Here is a 16,687-nt window from a genome sequence, read left to right as displayed (position 1 = left end):
TCTAATGTGTTTTGTTACAATCTTTACCCATCTGTTGAAGATCATTAAATATTAGTTATAAAGGTATGATGTGCTGATAATTTACTCCAGAACTTTTTGTCAGTTGAGGGTTTATACAAACATACAAAGAAAATGAATAACACAGCTTGTGTGTGATTATACAAAATGGCTACTAATTTTCATTCATATTAGTTGGCTGACAAGTAAAGGGTTTCTAGTTTTCCCTCTTTCATTATATAAGTAGTAGTCAGGACCTGCAGGTGGACAAGTTGGTTAGACTGTTGCTATTAAAATTAATAGGGGTGCTTTTTTCTTACCCACTTACACACAGGGTTAGTAGATGTCAGAGGCATCTTCTTAGAGGCAAGGTTTGTGAGTACTAGCAAAAAAAAAAGCAAATGGCCTATCTGAGATGGTTTCCAGGATTTGGAAGGTCGGTGTGGGGCATACTAGGTTAAGTGTTGAAAGATCCATTCTAGAGTGGAAAAGGCCTACTTCCATAGTTGAACAAAAGAAATGACCACAAGGATGTTGAAAAAAGAATGAAGTCTCTTGTTAAAATGTGCTAATATTGTATTTTGTCCAGGGCTGAAACAAAATCAATCATATTTCCTTGTAGCTAAAATCCTAGGCAAGTGTGACTGCTCCGAATTCTTACATAGAAAACTCTGATATATAATCTTAAATGACAGGATGTAAGTTCCTTAATTTAGTTGTGAAGTGACAGCTGTCTGGAATCACTTACTTTCAATATACCTTTTATACCTCATTAATAAATGCAGTTCTTTATTTTAGGAATTCACTGCATACTTCCTTGCAAAAGGAGATCTTTTTTTAGTTAGCTTTACACAACTGCATATCAGAATGCTTTGAAGAACCTATTTTTGGGAAAGCTAAAGAGGTCTGCATTCTGAACGTTATCTAAGGCAGTTTATCAATTATTAAAGCCTTTCAAAATGCTGGAGATTACTACTTTAACTTTTGGTGACGTTGTACTAAACTGACCAGTTCATCCATATTACTAATCTCATTTTATGAGAGTTTTAAGTTTACATATATTATTTTTTTCCCAAAAGTATCTGTCCATTTGCCTGTCCAACATCTGATTATGAATCCATAGGTATTAAAGGGGACCCGTCACCCAAAATAATTATTCCAAATCCTATTTTATCATGTTAGTCAAGCAAAATTAACTTTAAATACACTGTATACATTATTTGAATCTTGTTTCCATCAGTCTGGGAAATAATTATAGCAAGCAGGCAGGAGCCATTTTTTGGACAGTTATTAAGACAAGCCTTGCATCATCTCAGAATCTTGTTTGTGCACCAGAAAAGATAGAGGACATGATGTCCATCACCATGCACTGGTTTCAAATGGTCAAGAGAACTGAGGAATGTGGGGAGAGCAGTGACATCTAGGAAGTGCTGAATGGAAAGTGAAAGTATTTGTTTGCCCTGCCTCTATGCCTAAGGCATAGTGGAGGGGCAGCCAATATGTGATTAACAGCTGAGTTTACAACAGCTATGAATGCTTTAATAAAAAATTATTTGGATTTCATATTTAATTTGAAAAGGACTTTTATTATACAGATTTTTATGTCTGGATGACACGTCCACTTTAATATGAAGTTGGTTCTCAGACCTCACTTTGTCCAAGGAGAAAGATTATATTTGAACAATGAAAAAGCCTTCACCAAACTGTTGCCATAAAGTAAGAAGCAAGTAGTTGTCAAGAATGTCATTGTACACTGTAGTATTAAGGAGTAAGAGTGTAGGGGCCCAAGTCTAAACCATAAAATACAGCCCCAAAACAGTAGTGTCCTTCATCAATCTTTAAAGTCTGCACTACCAATTCAAGCTGATAGTATTCTCCTGGTATCTGCAAACCAAAATCCATCTGTAACTGCTCAATGATGAAACACTATTCATCACTTCAGAGAAAGCATTTCTTTTACTTCAAAGTATAATGGAAATTACCTTCACAACACTCTATCCAACCCTTGGCCTTGTGTGTGATGATGGTAACCAATAGATCTTGTGCTGACATTACCTCCAGAGACAATGTGTGTTCCACCTAAGGACATGTAATTTTAGAAGGCCTATCTTGAAACTTTTTGCCATAACGTATATGGTTTTGAGTAAGTTTATTTATTTTATTTCAAATATGATTTTTTTTTAAAAAAGGTTTCTAATGATCTGTCACAGTGTCATTTGTGTTATAGCCTCAACATTTGTTAATATCCAAAACTATCACTCTATCCCTTAACTGTCACTCATTTTCACATAAGCCATTTTTTCCTTAAAATAGCTCTGAAATACTAAATGAAAATGCTGTTTTATTTAAGCATCAAGGATGGTTTTAAATTAAACTGCAGTGAAAGATAACTGCAATTTCATTTTTGCCATCTGCAGAATACAATGGAAAAAGAAAATTAATGAATTACAATATACCCAGTGTACATTCATATCTAACAGTATGGCCAAATAAGTACTTCTGATGAAACCATGACATTTGAAAAAAAAAAGCAGATGTTAATTTTAAGGTTGAAATCACATTATGATGCAAACGCATATCTCAGTTTCTTGTTATACACTTACAACTAAGAAATGCATTTAGTGTTCTCAAAGTTTCTATACTTCATCAAACAAATGATATAACCTTTTATACCATTTTCCATGACCAAATTATGCAATGCAAAACTTAATAAAGCATGAATTTTAAAGGCAATCAAAATCTATGGAAATGTCAGTGTTTCTCAATATTTCTAAAGACATTCACTGCCTTTTGCATAGCATTAGGGTAAGGTTGAATGCTTTTTTTAATTTCCAGAAGGTACTTTGGGCCACACTTACTAAGTATTGCTACAGTGCATCATACATTGAAATTTCCTGGCACCTCTGTATATTGATTCTCAAAAAATATGTGGCCATAAAGTAAGCAGTTCAGATATAATTTTATAATATAAAGCAAATTATCTACTACCGTTTACCTTTCTATGAAGTGCATTCATTGTCATATGATTTTTGTGATAAACAATTTATCATAACCAATTATAAAGGGGTAGGTTACCTTGCAGTTGTCTTCTTTTTACTCTTTGTTCTTCAACTCTGGTTGCTTGGGTTTGCTTTTCCAGGGAGTACTTTTGAAAGTCTGGACACTCTCAGCCAGTGTCATTAATATCCTCTACCCAGCATACCCCAAAGTAGCAATGGGTGAATCTGTTGCGAATACTTCATGAAACTGCGGAAAAGTTCACAAACTTTGAAAATTTGAACTGCATTGAAGTTTTAACGCGCGTTGGATTATACGTCGGCAAATCCATGCCTGCCGAATTTATTCACCCATCAGTCCCCCAAAGTACTTCCTGGTTCAACCCCTGCTGCTGTATTTAGTTTATGTACTAAAAGGGATACTGTCATGGGAATCTTTTTTTTTTTCAAAATGAATCCGTTAATAGTGCTGCTCCAGCAGAATTCTGCACTGACATCCATTTCTCAAAAGAGCAAACAGATTTTTTTATATTCAATTTTGAAATCTGACATGGGACTAGACATATTGTCAATTTCCCAGCTGCCCCAAGTCATGTGACTTGCGCTCTGATAAACTTCAATCACTCTTTACTGCTGTACTGCAAGTTGGAGAGATATCACCCCCTCCCTTCCCCCCCCCCCACAGCAGCCAAACAAAAGAACAATGGGAAGGTAACCAGATAACAGCTTCCTAACACAAGATAACAGCTGCCTGGTAGATCTAAGAACAACACTCAATAGTAAAAACCCATGTCTCACTGAGACACATTCAGTTACATTGAGAAGGAAAAACAGCAGCCTGCCAGAAAGCATTTCTCTCCTAAAGTGCAGGCACAAGTCACATGACCAGGGGCAGCTGGGAAATTGACAAAATGTCTAGCCCCATGTCAGATTTCAAAATTGAATATAAAAAAATCTGTATGCTCTTTTGAGAAATGGATTTCAGTGCAGAAGTCTGCTGCAGTAGCACTATTAACTGATGCATTTTTAAAAAAAAACATGTTTTCAGATGACAGGATCTCTTTAACCATCACCCCACCACTTCCATTGACATCAGAAGTGGGCAGGTCAGGACTGGGTATATATGTAATTGCAATTGGGCTGAGCAAAAAAAGACAGGACTGCTAAAAGGAATTAGATACATACTTGAGTGCAAAAACAGGAAATTCAGTTATAACTTTTTTCAGAAGTAAATAAATATTGTTTTCCAAAAATATCATTTATTTTTAGATATGCCTATTATTTGCCAAATAGCAATCAATGAAATTATATGGCTACATTGATTATTGTAAAATACAATACAGGCATAGGACCTTTTACTCAGAATGCTCAGGACCTGGGGTTTTCGGGATAATGGATCTGTAATTTGGATCTTCATACCTTATGTCTACTAGAAAATAATATAAACATTAAATAAATCCAACAGACTGATTCTGCATCCAATAAGGATTAATTATATCTTAGCTGGGTTCAAGTACAAGGTACTGTTTTATTAATGAAGAGAAAAAAGAAAATCCTTTTTTAAAAATTCAGATTACATGGATAAAATGGAGTCTAAGAGAGATAGCGTTTTTGTTATTTGGAGCTTTCTGAATAATGAGTTTCTGGATAATGGATCACATGCATGTATTTATGAAATAAATCTGAGTTATTTGTTTGCATTTCCATAAGGTGAATAAGACTCCCATTTGTAATATGCAACAGTTTGCAGTAACGTTAAAAACACCCTTGTGAATGTACCCTTAAAAGCAATTCCATACTCTTCATATTTAATTTTTATTTAAATTATTCAGCTGCACACACATACATACACAATCACACATCTCCCTTGACAGAGTTCAAACTAATTGTCTTATAAATGACATAGTCAGATTTACAGATTTGTCAGCTAATTTAATGCCATCTACTCTACGCTACTTTGATGAAATCTCACTTCTATTCATTCATTCCTAAAGGACTCTGCAAGTTGATGTAGATAGAGAAAATAATTTAAAACATTAGACATTGTTTTCCCTTAACAATTTAAGGTCTACAGATGATAACATAATATTATTTCCCTTTAAATGTCTCATTGGGTAATTTTTCTGCTACCAATTAAAGTGAAAGTTTCATTTACAGTATTCTGCTGTTAATCGTATACTTCCATTATGTGCAGTATACTTAGTATCACCATCAGAGTGTAATTCTATTGAAGGAGAAGGAAAGCTCCAAGATGGTTTATTGCCAACAGGGAGGTGGAGAGAGAAGCAAACTAAGCATGCTCAAGCCCTGCCCTGGAGGTTTATGCTGAAAACAGGAAGTCTGATACAGAAGCCCATGTGTACACAATAAAAGGAATGAAATGCTGTGTGTTCTTTTGACAGAGGACTGAGACCAGTATTACTTTGAGGGTTTACTGGTGTATTTATATAAACCTTTCTGATAAAGCTTACTTAATTTTAGCCTTTCCTTCTCCTTTAAGGCCCCTTCTAAGAAATAAGGGACTGAGCAATGGTGGTAGAAAACAGGGTTTATGTAGTTCCTGTCTGGGAGTAGTTAGAATTCAATGTGATTAGTATTTAAACTATTGTTTACACAATTAAGAGGACTGCTTGTGGCTGCCATATTGAACTGCAGCACATCCTCTCAGAGCCTTCACTGATGTTATTTCAAAGGAGCATATTCACTGAAAGTCACAGTGGTCCTAACTTTTCAATGAGCATGCTCCTATCTGTTAATAACAGTAGTGATATAATATAATATGACGAATCATGGCAGGTGCGACCACAATGACCAACTTTTAATTTCCTGCACTGGAACAGGGGAATGGGCCCCTTTCAGAAGTCGGATGGAGTAGTTGGGGAGGATGGCCTTTGCTAGGGTTCTCTTGTTTAAGTTAGTAGCTTTACTCCTCCTTATTATGTATTACTAATAAATAATGTTGGAAACAAACCCAGTGATGGGTAAAGGCCCTGTCTGTCTGTCACAACTTCAAATATATGAAATGCACTGTGGCTGATAAACAAGTTCATCATTCAAGGTGCCACAGCGGTCTATTTATTGAAATGTGTGTAATTTTAGATGTTGTAAATACTTTAAATTAATTTACAATTAATATAATATGAATGTTGTTGAAAAATCTGAATATAAAAAACATGATTTAATAAAAAAAAATACAGATACAAATACAGGTATGGGACCTGTTATCCAGGAACCCGCTATCCAGAAAGCTCTAAATTATGGGATGACCATCTCCCATAGACTCCATTTTATCCAAAAAAAAGTTAAAAAAACATTTTAAAAATGATTTCCTTTTTCTCTGTAATAATAAAATTATACCTTGTACTTGATCCAAAGTAAAATATATGAGGCAAAACCAACCTATTAGGTTTAAATTTGATTTTGAGGATTCTGGATAACAGGTCCCATACTTGTTCCTCAAATTTGTATTTTATTCATCATTTATTAAAATTTAGGATTTTTATCATAAAAGAAATGGAATCACAGAAAAAATAAGAACATTGATAAATAAACCCCTTTGTCATCCATTCTTTACTTGTTTGGTAAACGGTTACAATAAAGCATAATAGAATAAAACATGCTCCTTAAAAATTCTCCTTTTACACATGCTTTTTCCTTTTTAAGGAGGATTTTTGGGTCTTAGGCAGTGAAGATTCCAAACTTTCCAATATTCAGCACCTTGGATAGTGAATCTGAATAGTTTCTATATGCTCCAGTACTACAAGATTATTTCCCATTGGGCAGGATTAACACACGGGGGCAAATTCCCTAAATTCGCTAGTGACCGATTCGCCCACTTCACCAGGGGTAAATTCACCAGGACAACGCTAATTCCCTAAAATGCAAAGTTGCTTCCAGGGCAGCGAACACTGGCGAAGCTCTGCTAGCGTTAATTCAACAAGCAAAGCGAAATTGCGCTAGCGTTGGCTAATTTGCATACAGCGGGAAGTGAAAGTTTAATGGACGTATATGTTGCAGCAAATACATTACAATACACAAGCCCAGGGAACTGTAATAAAAGAAAATAGAGTTGTTATAATGCCCTACACATAAGCCCAGTGTATAGTTTATGTGCTAAATATTAAGAAATGTAGGGGGGAACCCGGGTAACCAAAGGCTATCACCCTGAAAAAAGTAAAAGACGCCTTCATTTTTTGAGAGTTTGAAAAATTTTCTATGCCTGTGGAATAGCACTCGCAGCACTTCGTTTCCTCATGAGGCAACTTCGGGCCTCAGCCGAATTTTCATTCTAGCAGGTGGAAGACAGGGGGAAGCAGTTCGGGGAGATTAATCACCCCCAAAGAAGAGGTGATTAGTCACTGGGCGACTAAATATTCCTGAATCTTAAAATAGAGGGAAAAGTGGCTTTATATGCAGACGATGTGTTACTTTTCCTTGCAGATGCTGGTCCCTCGTTACAAGCTGCATTGGAAGTTCTTGAGAAGTTTGGGTCATTAAGTGGCTTATGGATAAATAAAAACAAGTCAAACTTATTTCCCCTGGGGAACCTGGTTGCCAGAGAGGAGTCTTCAGCACTCACCTTGGTAACTAGATTCCGCTACTTGGGTATCATTGTTACGGCAGACCCCTCTGTATATGTAACTGAGAATTTGGACCCCATCCTTGTAAGGTTTAAAACCGCAATTCCACAATGGATTAAACTACCGCTAACTCTGTGGGGTAGAGTTAACTTATTTTAAATGTTATATCTACCTAGATTTATATACCCATTATGGAACTCACCACTCTATATCACTAACCTTTTCTTTAAAAAAATAAATAGTGAGCTAATTTCCTTCATATGGGCCAATAAAGCCGCAAGAATGTACTGGACCACCCTAACTGCCCCTAAGGACAAAGGAGGGCTCGCCCTCCCCCACTTGCAACACTATTATTTTCCCTCCCAACTATCATATATACACAACTGGTTTAATCCAGATGAAAACAATTCCCTAACAGACTTACATGCCACAATTCTGGGATCGTTAGAGTCCATTCGCAACTCGCCCTATAGGCGGATGTGTGACCTCCCCCCATTACCAGAAGTGATTACTACCCCCATCAAAGTATGGGTAAGACTACAATCCAAAGTACGTACCCCTCTACCTTCAGTATCTGCTAAAGCTCCACTCTAGAGGAAATCTAACTTGCCCAATTTGAGAAAGCTGGCAGATTTCCAATAATCGCCACAAATGGGTATTAGACACCTAGAAGACCTGTTGGTGGAAGGTAGTTTTGTCTCCCTAGACCAATTAAAAATCAAATTGAATAGGCAAGACATACAACTGTTTAGATACTTCCAGCTGAGACATGCCTTTTATGCACAGTTCAGATCATTCCAAATTACATCCATATCACTGGCATGGGAAGTCAGACTTTGGACTCTAGACCCCGGCAAAATACTATCTCAACTGTACAACATAATTCAATCTTCTCAACCCTTCCCATTCAATAAAGCCAAACAAAAATGGCTGTCATTTATTCCTTCACTAGAGGAGGACCAGTGGGAAGAGGCTACAGATAACTTGTACCCCTGCCTAATATCACTTAGAGACCGAATGGTTCAATTTAAAATGATCCATCAAATTTACATTACCCTACTAAGGCTTCAGGCTATGGGTAGATCAGAGGGTGCCAAATGCATGAAATGCGGCAGGGGAGAGGCTGGATTCTTCCACTTGATATGGAACTGCCCTAGAGTGGCAACATACTGGTCAGAAGTAATCCAATACACTAATATATCTCTATCCTTTCCTGGAATTAAGTCCCCTGAGACTTGCTTATTGTTTATTATAGATGAAGTAGTGCCCTTACAAAAATCCAGAACACTATTAAGATCTATTTTGTTCTATGCAAAAAAGCTAGTAATAATGAAATGGATGAACCCCAACCCCCCCTACACTTCAGCAATGGATTGACCTCATAAATGGGACACTGCCTCTAATCAAATTGACTTACAATGCTAGAGGAACACCCCAGAAATTTGAGAAAATATGGGAACCTTGGTTAGAGGTGAACCCTCATGCACTCCAACCAGATGACAGGGCCGCTTCTGCCATGAGGCAAGGTGAAACCCTTGCCTCAGGCGGCAGCGAGCGGCCAATTACAAGGGGCGGCAAAAAGCCGCCTCTTGTAACTTTAAGAGCCGAACTTCCGGGTTTTAACCCAGAAATTCGGCTCCGCTAGTGCAAAGAGCGCTATTGCGCTCAATGCACTAGCGATACTGCCCCCTGAAACCCGCTCCGTCGCTAATTTTTAAGCGCGGATCGGGAGAGGAGGGGGGCGGCATCTGGGCTGCTGCCTCAGGCGGCAGCAGCCCCAGAATCGGCGCTGTGACTAGAGTGCTAGACTGGCCCAAAGTGTATGCTGATAACTGGTGAATATGTCACTTCATTTTTTCTGTATTGGAACTGTCATTAAACATAAAATAATTGAAACAGTAGTCGTGCAAGTGCCAAACATGTTGGTTTGCTTTATTTGTATATGTTGTTTGTTTTGAAAATGCAAAATAAAAACCTTTAAAAAAAAATATTCCTGAATCTCCCAGTGTGACCTTACCCTAAACAAGAGAATTTTGTACATTTATATGAAAGAGAATGAAGGGTCCTGCTAAATGAATTAGATTCAGTGATCTGTGTTTTAAATAATCAGTTATTCAATGGGGCTCCTCTTTAAAAAGGTGATTCCTTTGGGTGCTAAAAATAAAGGCCTCTGGTCTGCACACATTTAAACCCATAACAACATAACAAGAGTTGGATGAATTAGGCATGCCTTACACCTTGCCCTTTCCAGACATTTCGTTCAGAGATGATCAGTGATACAAAGCTTGCTTTTGGGGATTGAATTTAGAAATATATATATATATATATATATATATATATATATATATATATATATATATATATAGATATAGATATAGATATAGATATATTTATATATATATACACATACCTGTGTGCAGTCTATAATGTGGCATTTTAGGTTATTTTATAAATTATTTTTAAGCTGTGCATAGGACAAGCTTTTTTATTATTATTATTATTATTATTATTATTATTATTATTATTATTATTATTATTATTATTATTATTATTATTATTATTATTATGTGTGGCAATAATACTAAAAACACAGTATGGCAGATGCCCCTTATTAGTTATGAATTCTTATGAATGAGAAATGTTTTATGGAAAATAATAGACACTGTAACAGTGGTTAAACTATTTTAGACATTCTACAATTGCAATTCCCCAACATAAAATCAGAGAACGAAATGAAATATTTTATGTCTTATACAAGATAGAAGAAAGAAAAGGCATTTGATATAGTGGCGTTCTTCTGCTGAAAATCAACACACGATAACTGATTTCGGCATGTTTCATTTTCTAACAAAAATCTTTCAGATCATCCGAGAGAAAAAGTAGACAATCTCTTTGCAAGCTATTTCCCCTGATAAATCTTGAAATTTTCTCACAGGCTTCCTGTGCAGTCTGTGATATGAGTGGGCTGCAATCTGACAGTGCTGGTGAAGGAAAGAAAAGGTAGAGAGAGACTACTTTGAGGAAAAAAAGTGAGCTGAACACAAGCTCCAATCCCCTACATGGAGTTGATAATTAATAAATGAACCACCCTGGGACTTTTCTAAAGCTTCCTCAGATGACATATCTGTCGTGAGCTCGGCAAAGCATTAAATGGCCATTTTCTGACAGAATGACTTCACTGCCTTCGAGCTTCTTTGACTTTGTGTAATAATTTTTCTCTGTTTTATTTTTTATTTATTTTTTTTTTCCTTCTTCTTTCGTTTTCTCTGGTTGATAGCTCTGGCTCATTTCAGCCTGTTTAATTGGGCCCCGGATGAATTTAGTCGACAGGGCCATTCATCATGTGGCAGCCGCTGGCGGACAAGCCCAAGGGGAGCATGGTTGACAGCTCCACGAGGCTCGCATGCTGCCTGACTCTGGAAGTTCACATATTTGGGCATTAGTGCAGCTATTAGTTTAACAAGCTTCGTTTATCCTTGTCACTACCACTTCAGCTTCCCATGTAATCATTTGAAATGTAGATTACTGCTAGACAAATGGGACTAAGCAAGAGAATCCAGGAGGAAAGAAAAGTGACAAGCATTGCTTGTTAAAAGATGTTTTTTCCTCCCACCATTTTAAATTGTTTGCAACTTGAGTGCTTTGATTAACCTCACATTCATATAATTTTAACAGTAATGTTTTGTTGTCAAACATTATACAGCCTTACACTTTTGCCATATTACAAGAGAAGTTCAGTGCAGTGGGTCATGACAGTTTATCGGTTTAAACCACTGCTCTTCCCTTTTAGCAGCTCATTTAAATAAATATAAAACTGAAGCTGGATTATTAGAATCCGTTTCTGTATCCATTTACAAGAGTTGATAGATAAAAACATCAGCATAGAAATAAAATTGAGAGCAAATGGCATAATGGCTGGAGAATACAAATATGTATAAAATCATGGGTTACAATCATTTAAGGAGAATGAGAAATTTAGAAAAATATATTACAGCAATGATTTGAAAGGGAGGTCAGATTGAGCAGGCCTCTGAGTTGGGTTCAGCCTGTAGCAGGTTGGTAAGAGGTGTAGTACATGACATAAGGTGACATCACATGAGAGGTTAAAACATGATGGGACAGAATATGTGAGCGTAACATAAAACTTTTTCTACAAGATAATTTCTCTAAGGTACTGGGAGTGCAGGGCTTACAGAGATAGAAGCAAGTCAAACATATCATCCTAGAAACCCCAAGTAAGCAGACATATTTTAGCTTGGGACTCAAGCAAACAGAGATATAGAAGACACCATAAATCATTTCCACAGACAGACAGTTTGTACTAATGCAGTCGCAAGTGCAGTTAAAAATCAGTTGTGGTTCCATTCATTGTCAGTGCTAGCATCCAAACTAGCTATCTGCACTTTAATATAGTTATACAAAGAGCCATTGCATCTGTCTTGCCTCTTCTACTGAGCCATGGGCAAGTTTATCCTGGGAAACCATTAAGCTATCACAGTCCTAAGAATTAAACTAGGATTGGGTTAGGTTTTCCCTTGTTTTAAACCTCATCTTGAATTTTCACTGTGAAACTTCTGCATTTAGGGCAATGTGATATTTCACCAGTCCCATTTGTCTCCAGTCGAGATGTGGAATGAATGACAAATGATAATTAGACACAATAAGAAAAGAACTCATGGAGGAGATTCATTTTGAGGAGAACAAACTTTTCTCCAAATTCAGTTCCAGTTTATTCCCATGGACTTCAATAGAGTGACATAAATTTTGCTGAATGAATTGCATCGCAAATTGAATCTCATCCATGAGTTTTCATACGATAAACCTTTTTCTCACTGAACTGAATCTCACCCTATGTGACATAGGTAGAACTGATAAATTCAACTTTACTAAACATGGTCAAGGCAGTTTCATAAAAATAGACATGTGGATGCTTCTATGAGAAATTCCAAACTGCACAATTGGACCCAAAATATTCACCTTTAGATCCAATATTCAATACTGTATTTTAACAGTGGATTTGTTGAAGATCACTCATTAAATGGAGAGATTGAGAGCTTAATATACAAACTACTTATACCTTATCAGAGGCATAAATATCAGAGGCTAAAACCAATCACAATAAAGAACTTCAGCTTAATTCTTATGACATAATAGAGGGCTATTATGTGTGTAAATATGTTTACATAATATTTTGATGGATAATATATGCTGTTTTGTTCCTTCTGAATTGTGCTGGCTACAAGGAATAACCCACACTGGCAGCTTCCTATAAAACATAGGGGTCACTACTGCAACAATGTTCATCTGGCCATTCCCCCAGGATTAGACCACATTCACTGGACTGCTAGACCTTTTAACTACTTTCAGCAGCACTATTATATTACAAAAGGACTATTGGTCATGAGGAAGGTTTGGGCAACCAGCCTATAACATTAAAGCAAGGCTAAAAATGTAATTTAGTATTACCTTAATAGCAATGGTGGGGTGAATATATATATATATGTGTGTTTTTTTCATATATGCATAAAATGTAATACAATGGGCAAAAGGAAAGGTACAGTGGCCTTATGGCACACCCTCTACTGTGGTCTATATTCTTTCATGTAGGTGCACATTTGCACAAGTGTAACTATTCAGAAATGGCCCTTGTTTTGTCTTGCATTAGTAGAAAAAGGAAGACACCAGTCTACTTTCTTGCTGTGGCCTACTGTTAATGCCTAATTTTCACAAACAATATCTACTTAAAATTCCAGACTGAAATGACCTTGCAATATCAATGTAACTGGGAGAAATACGTAATATCCCAGCCAAGTGACCCAAATAAAGTACCTGTGCAGTCCTAGCACCAAATGACCACAAAGTTTGCTCAGCAAGTATACATCCCTCACATGCTGGCACCTTGCCCAAATATTACCTGACCTACATTCAGACTTGCCCTCTTGTTGCATGGTGTACATATGGAAGAAGGATTATGTGCTCAGAAGAAGACAGATAATACAAGGAAATGGAAGGAAATCAGAATCCTTATTCTGGACTATTTGCCTTTCTAAGATGCTTCGTTCCAGCTTCAAATTCAATATGCTATTATGTAGTTGAGCAGTGGTCATTGCCTGAGGTTAAATTATGAGTTATATGTTTGTTTGTTTGTTTGTTTATTTGTTTATCATCCTCTCCACAGACCTTCTCCAACCCCCTCTTCTAGTCTGCCATCCAAAATAGTGTCAGCTTGCTTCGGACAGTCTGAGGGCCATAACAATACAACTCATGGGACCTCAGTTAGAACTAAATCATAGAGCTCATAAGGTCCTTTACTTAAAAAAAGTTTACATTAGAGAATTATATCTAAATGTGTTTTGTTTTTAAAGGCTGTTACATAGTGGCACAAATCTAAGCAGAATAGCTACCTAAATTAAGAGGCAAATTTATTAAGGTTCAAATTGTAAATTCGAATTAGAATTTTTGAGTTGGATTTTTGGTCAAAACTCAGAAATTCAAGTTGGGAATAATCGAAACTCGAATTCAAGAGTTATCATACCTTGACCCTGGGAACTCGAACTCGAATTCGATAGTACGCCACCCAAAACCTGGCGAGTTCATGTAGAAGTCAATAGCAGCGACCAGCGACCCATTTGAAGATGTTAATAGACTTCCTGACATTTGAGTTTTTTTCAGAGTACAGTCAAATTCGATTCAAGTTTTCGAGTCGGTAATATTCGTTCGAGTTTTAGACGTTCGAGTTTTTGCTTAAATAAGATACTATTCGAGTTGCAAGGTCATTTGAATTAATTCAAGGTAAAAAAAACTCTATAACTATAACCCTAAACGTCTTAAACTACAGAAAATTATGATATATTTATAGTACACTGTTTTAAGATAATCAAGTGACAGTTTTACAAAAACTTATATCTTTTTAAAGTACAATATTTTCAAAGGGACCATTCAAATTTGCCTTTGTGACAACTTCCACAAACTTGTACATTTTTGCTTGCCTCTCAAAACATAATTATTTAGTAACATGTCTGCTAAACACTGCCATTAGTAAACCCACACATACTCCTTTCACTGCTTCATGTCAAGGTTCCCTCTTTGGCAGGCATAGAACAAAGATCTGACTTAACTCTTTTAGAATAAAGTGCAAAAAAGTATGTGAGTTGTTTTTACCAGGAAACGCCAAGGAATAAATGCTTGCTTTTAATCAACTAGTAAATGTTTTGGTTGATCTACTACAAGTGGTGCAAATTTTGTACCTGTCAGTAAATCAAACCAGTAGTGAACAGTCTGTTAGTGAATGTGCCATATATTATTTTCGCTTTGGTTTTCAAGATTTTGTCATTTGCATATTTTATTAAATGCTGAAGATTTCTCTGTTTCTTTAAAAAATGGTGTTAGCAAGAGATAATTTTAACAGGGAAAAGAAATACCATGCACTTAACATCTCACTTTTTGCAAGGTATATTAAAAATAGGTCAGAACAAGTCAACTATTTTACGTGACTCGTTGAAAGTAATGAGATTGCATACAAAGGCCTTGGAAATAGTAATATGAGCAGCTCCTATCACAAAAGAGACACTTAAGCTAAAAAAAAAAGCAGAAAGATCATTTTATCTTTACTAATAGATTAATGCACATGAGAAAGCAATTTGACATTTTTCACATAACATCAAACACCTCCAACACTTTCTTTTCATGCATAACTGAGCAGAATAGACCAGAGTTCAAATACAGAAATACATTTAATAGGAGAGTAAATTTTATATTAAGATTCATCACAGTTCCACAAGTATAGTTATAATGGTGATATTCAAGGAGGAGATTGGCAATCAACATGCTATTCAGCTACAAATATGTGAAATTCTATACAAGGCATTTTATTGTTAAAACGTATACGTTACCTGCCTCCCTCCTATTAACAAGATTAGAGGTTTTCTCTCTGTACGACTCTAGTTTCCACTGCACATCCTGAATTAGATGATGGGGAGTAAAACATGTTTCCCAAACTACAGGTAATATTTACACTTGTGTACAAAGTCAATTTGTAGTTTGTATCAATTGACATAATATTGACATTGATTATTATAATGCTTTGGGGGTTATTTATTAAAGGTCCAGAAATTTTTTTCGAGGGTTGTAAAACCTCGACATTTTCAGATGTATTATGCCCTGAAGCTGCTATAAGCCAGAGTCTGAAAAAATACTCCAGCTAAAACCTGTCAAGGTCATATAGGAGTCAATGGCAGAGGTATCTTGAATCATTTGAAGATGTTTTTTGCCTTCATGATTTTAATTTTTTACGGTGGTTTTCGTTCAAAAATTCATTAAATTTGAAGTATTTAAGGTATTTGAGCCAATAACTCAATCAATTTGAGGTATTCGTGTTTCCTCCCCCCCCCCCGATTGCATTCAATCAAACTTTTTACATTCGGGTTTTTTCATAAATAAGCAAGCGTTCGAGTTTATTCAAAGTAGAAAAAACTTCACAAAACTCACAAACTCAAACTATTTAATTTGATAAATAACCTACTTAATGTTTGTATAGGTGCTATACAAACATTTCTATTATATGTTCTTTCTTTGGGGCCTATTTACTAACATTCGGATTTAAATTTTTTTCATGAACTGTATTTTTTCTCTAAAAATTTGTGGGGTTTTTTGTAATTTTGTCTAAACTTTCAAAATTTGGGATTTATTAAGTGTAAAAATGACTAAAAACTCTTATACACAACTTTGCCAAGCGGTCTGATAGAAGTCAATGGGAGGTGTGCTGATCCTATTGGATCTTTTTTTAGCCATTCAGACTCAAAGGTTTTTAGATTTTCGTAGGTTTTTGTACTTTTAAGCTCATTGTTCAGATTTTTTTACTTTTTGTACTTTTTGTACTTTTTTTATTTGGATCATTTAATAACTTTCATGGCATTCATGGTTTTAGAGAAAGTGGGCCTCATTTATTAATACTGGGCAAATTTGCCCATGGGCAGTTACCCATAGCAACCAATCACTGATTAGCTTTTTAAAGCCAGCTGCAAGTAGAAAAATGAATGCAAGAATTTGATTGGTTGCCATGGGTTACTGCCCATGAGCAAATTTGCCCAGTGTTCATAAATGACCCCCAATGAG

Source organism: Xenopus laevis, chromosome 1L (genome assembly GCF_017654675.1).
Source record: "Xenopus laevis strain J_2021 chromosome 1L, Xenopus_laevis_v10.1, whole genome shotgun sequence".
Classification (NCBI taxonomy): Eukaryota; Metazoa; Chordata; class Amphibia; order Anura; family Pipidae; genus Xenopus; species Xenopus laevis.
This window is presented reverse-complemented; position numbering follows the sequence as displayed.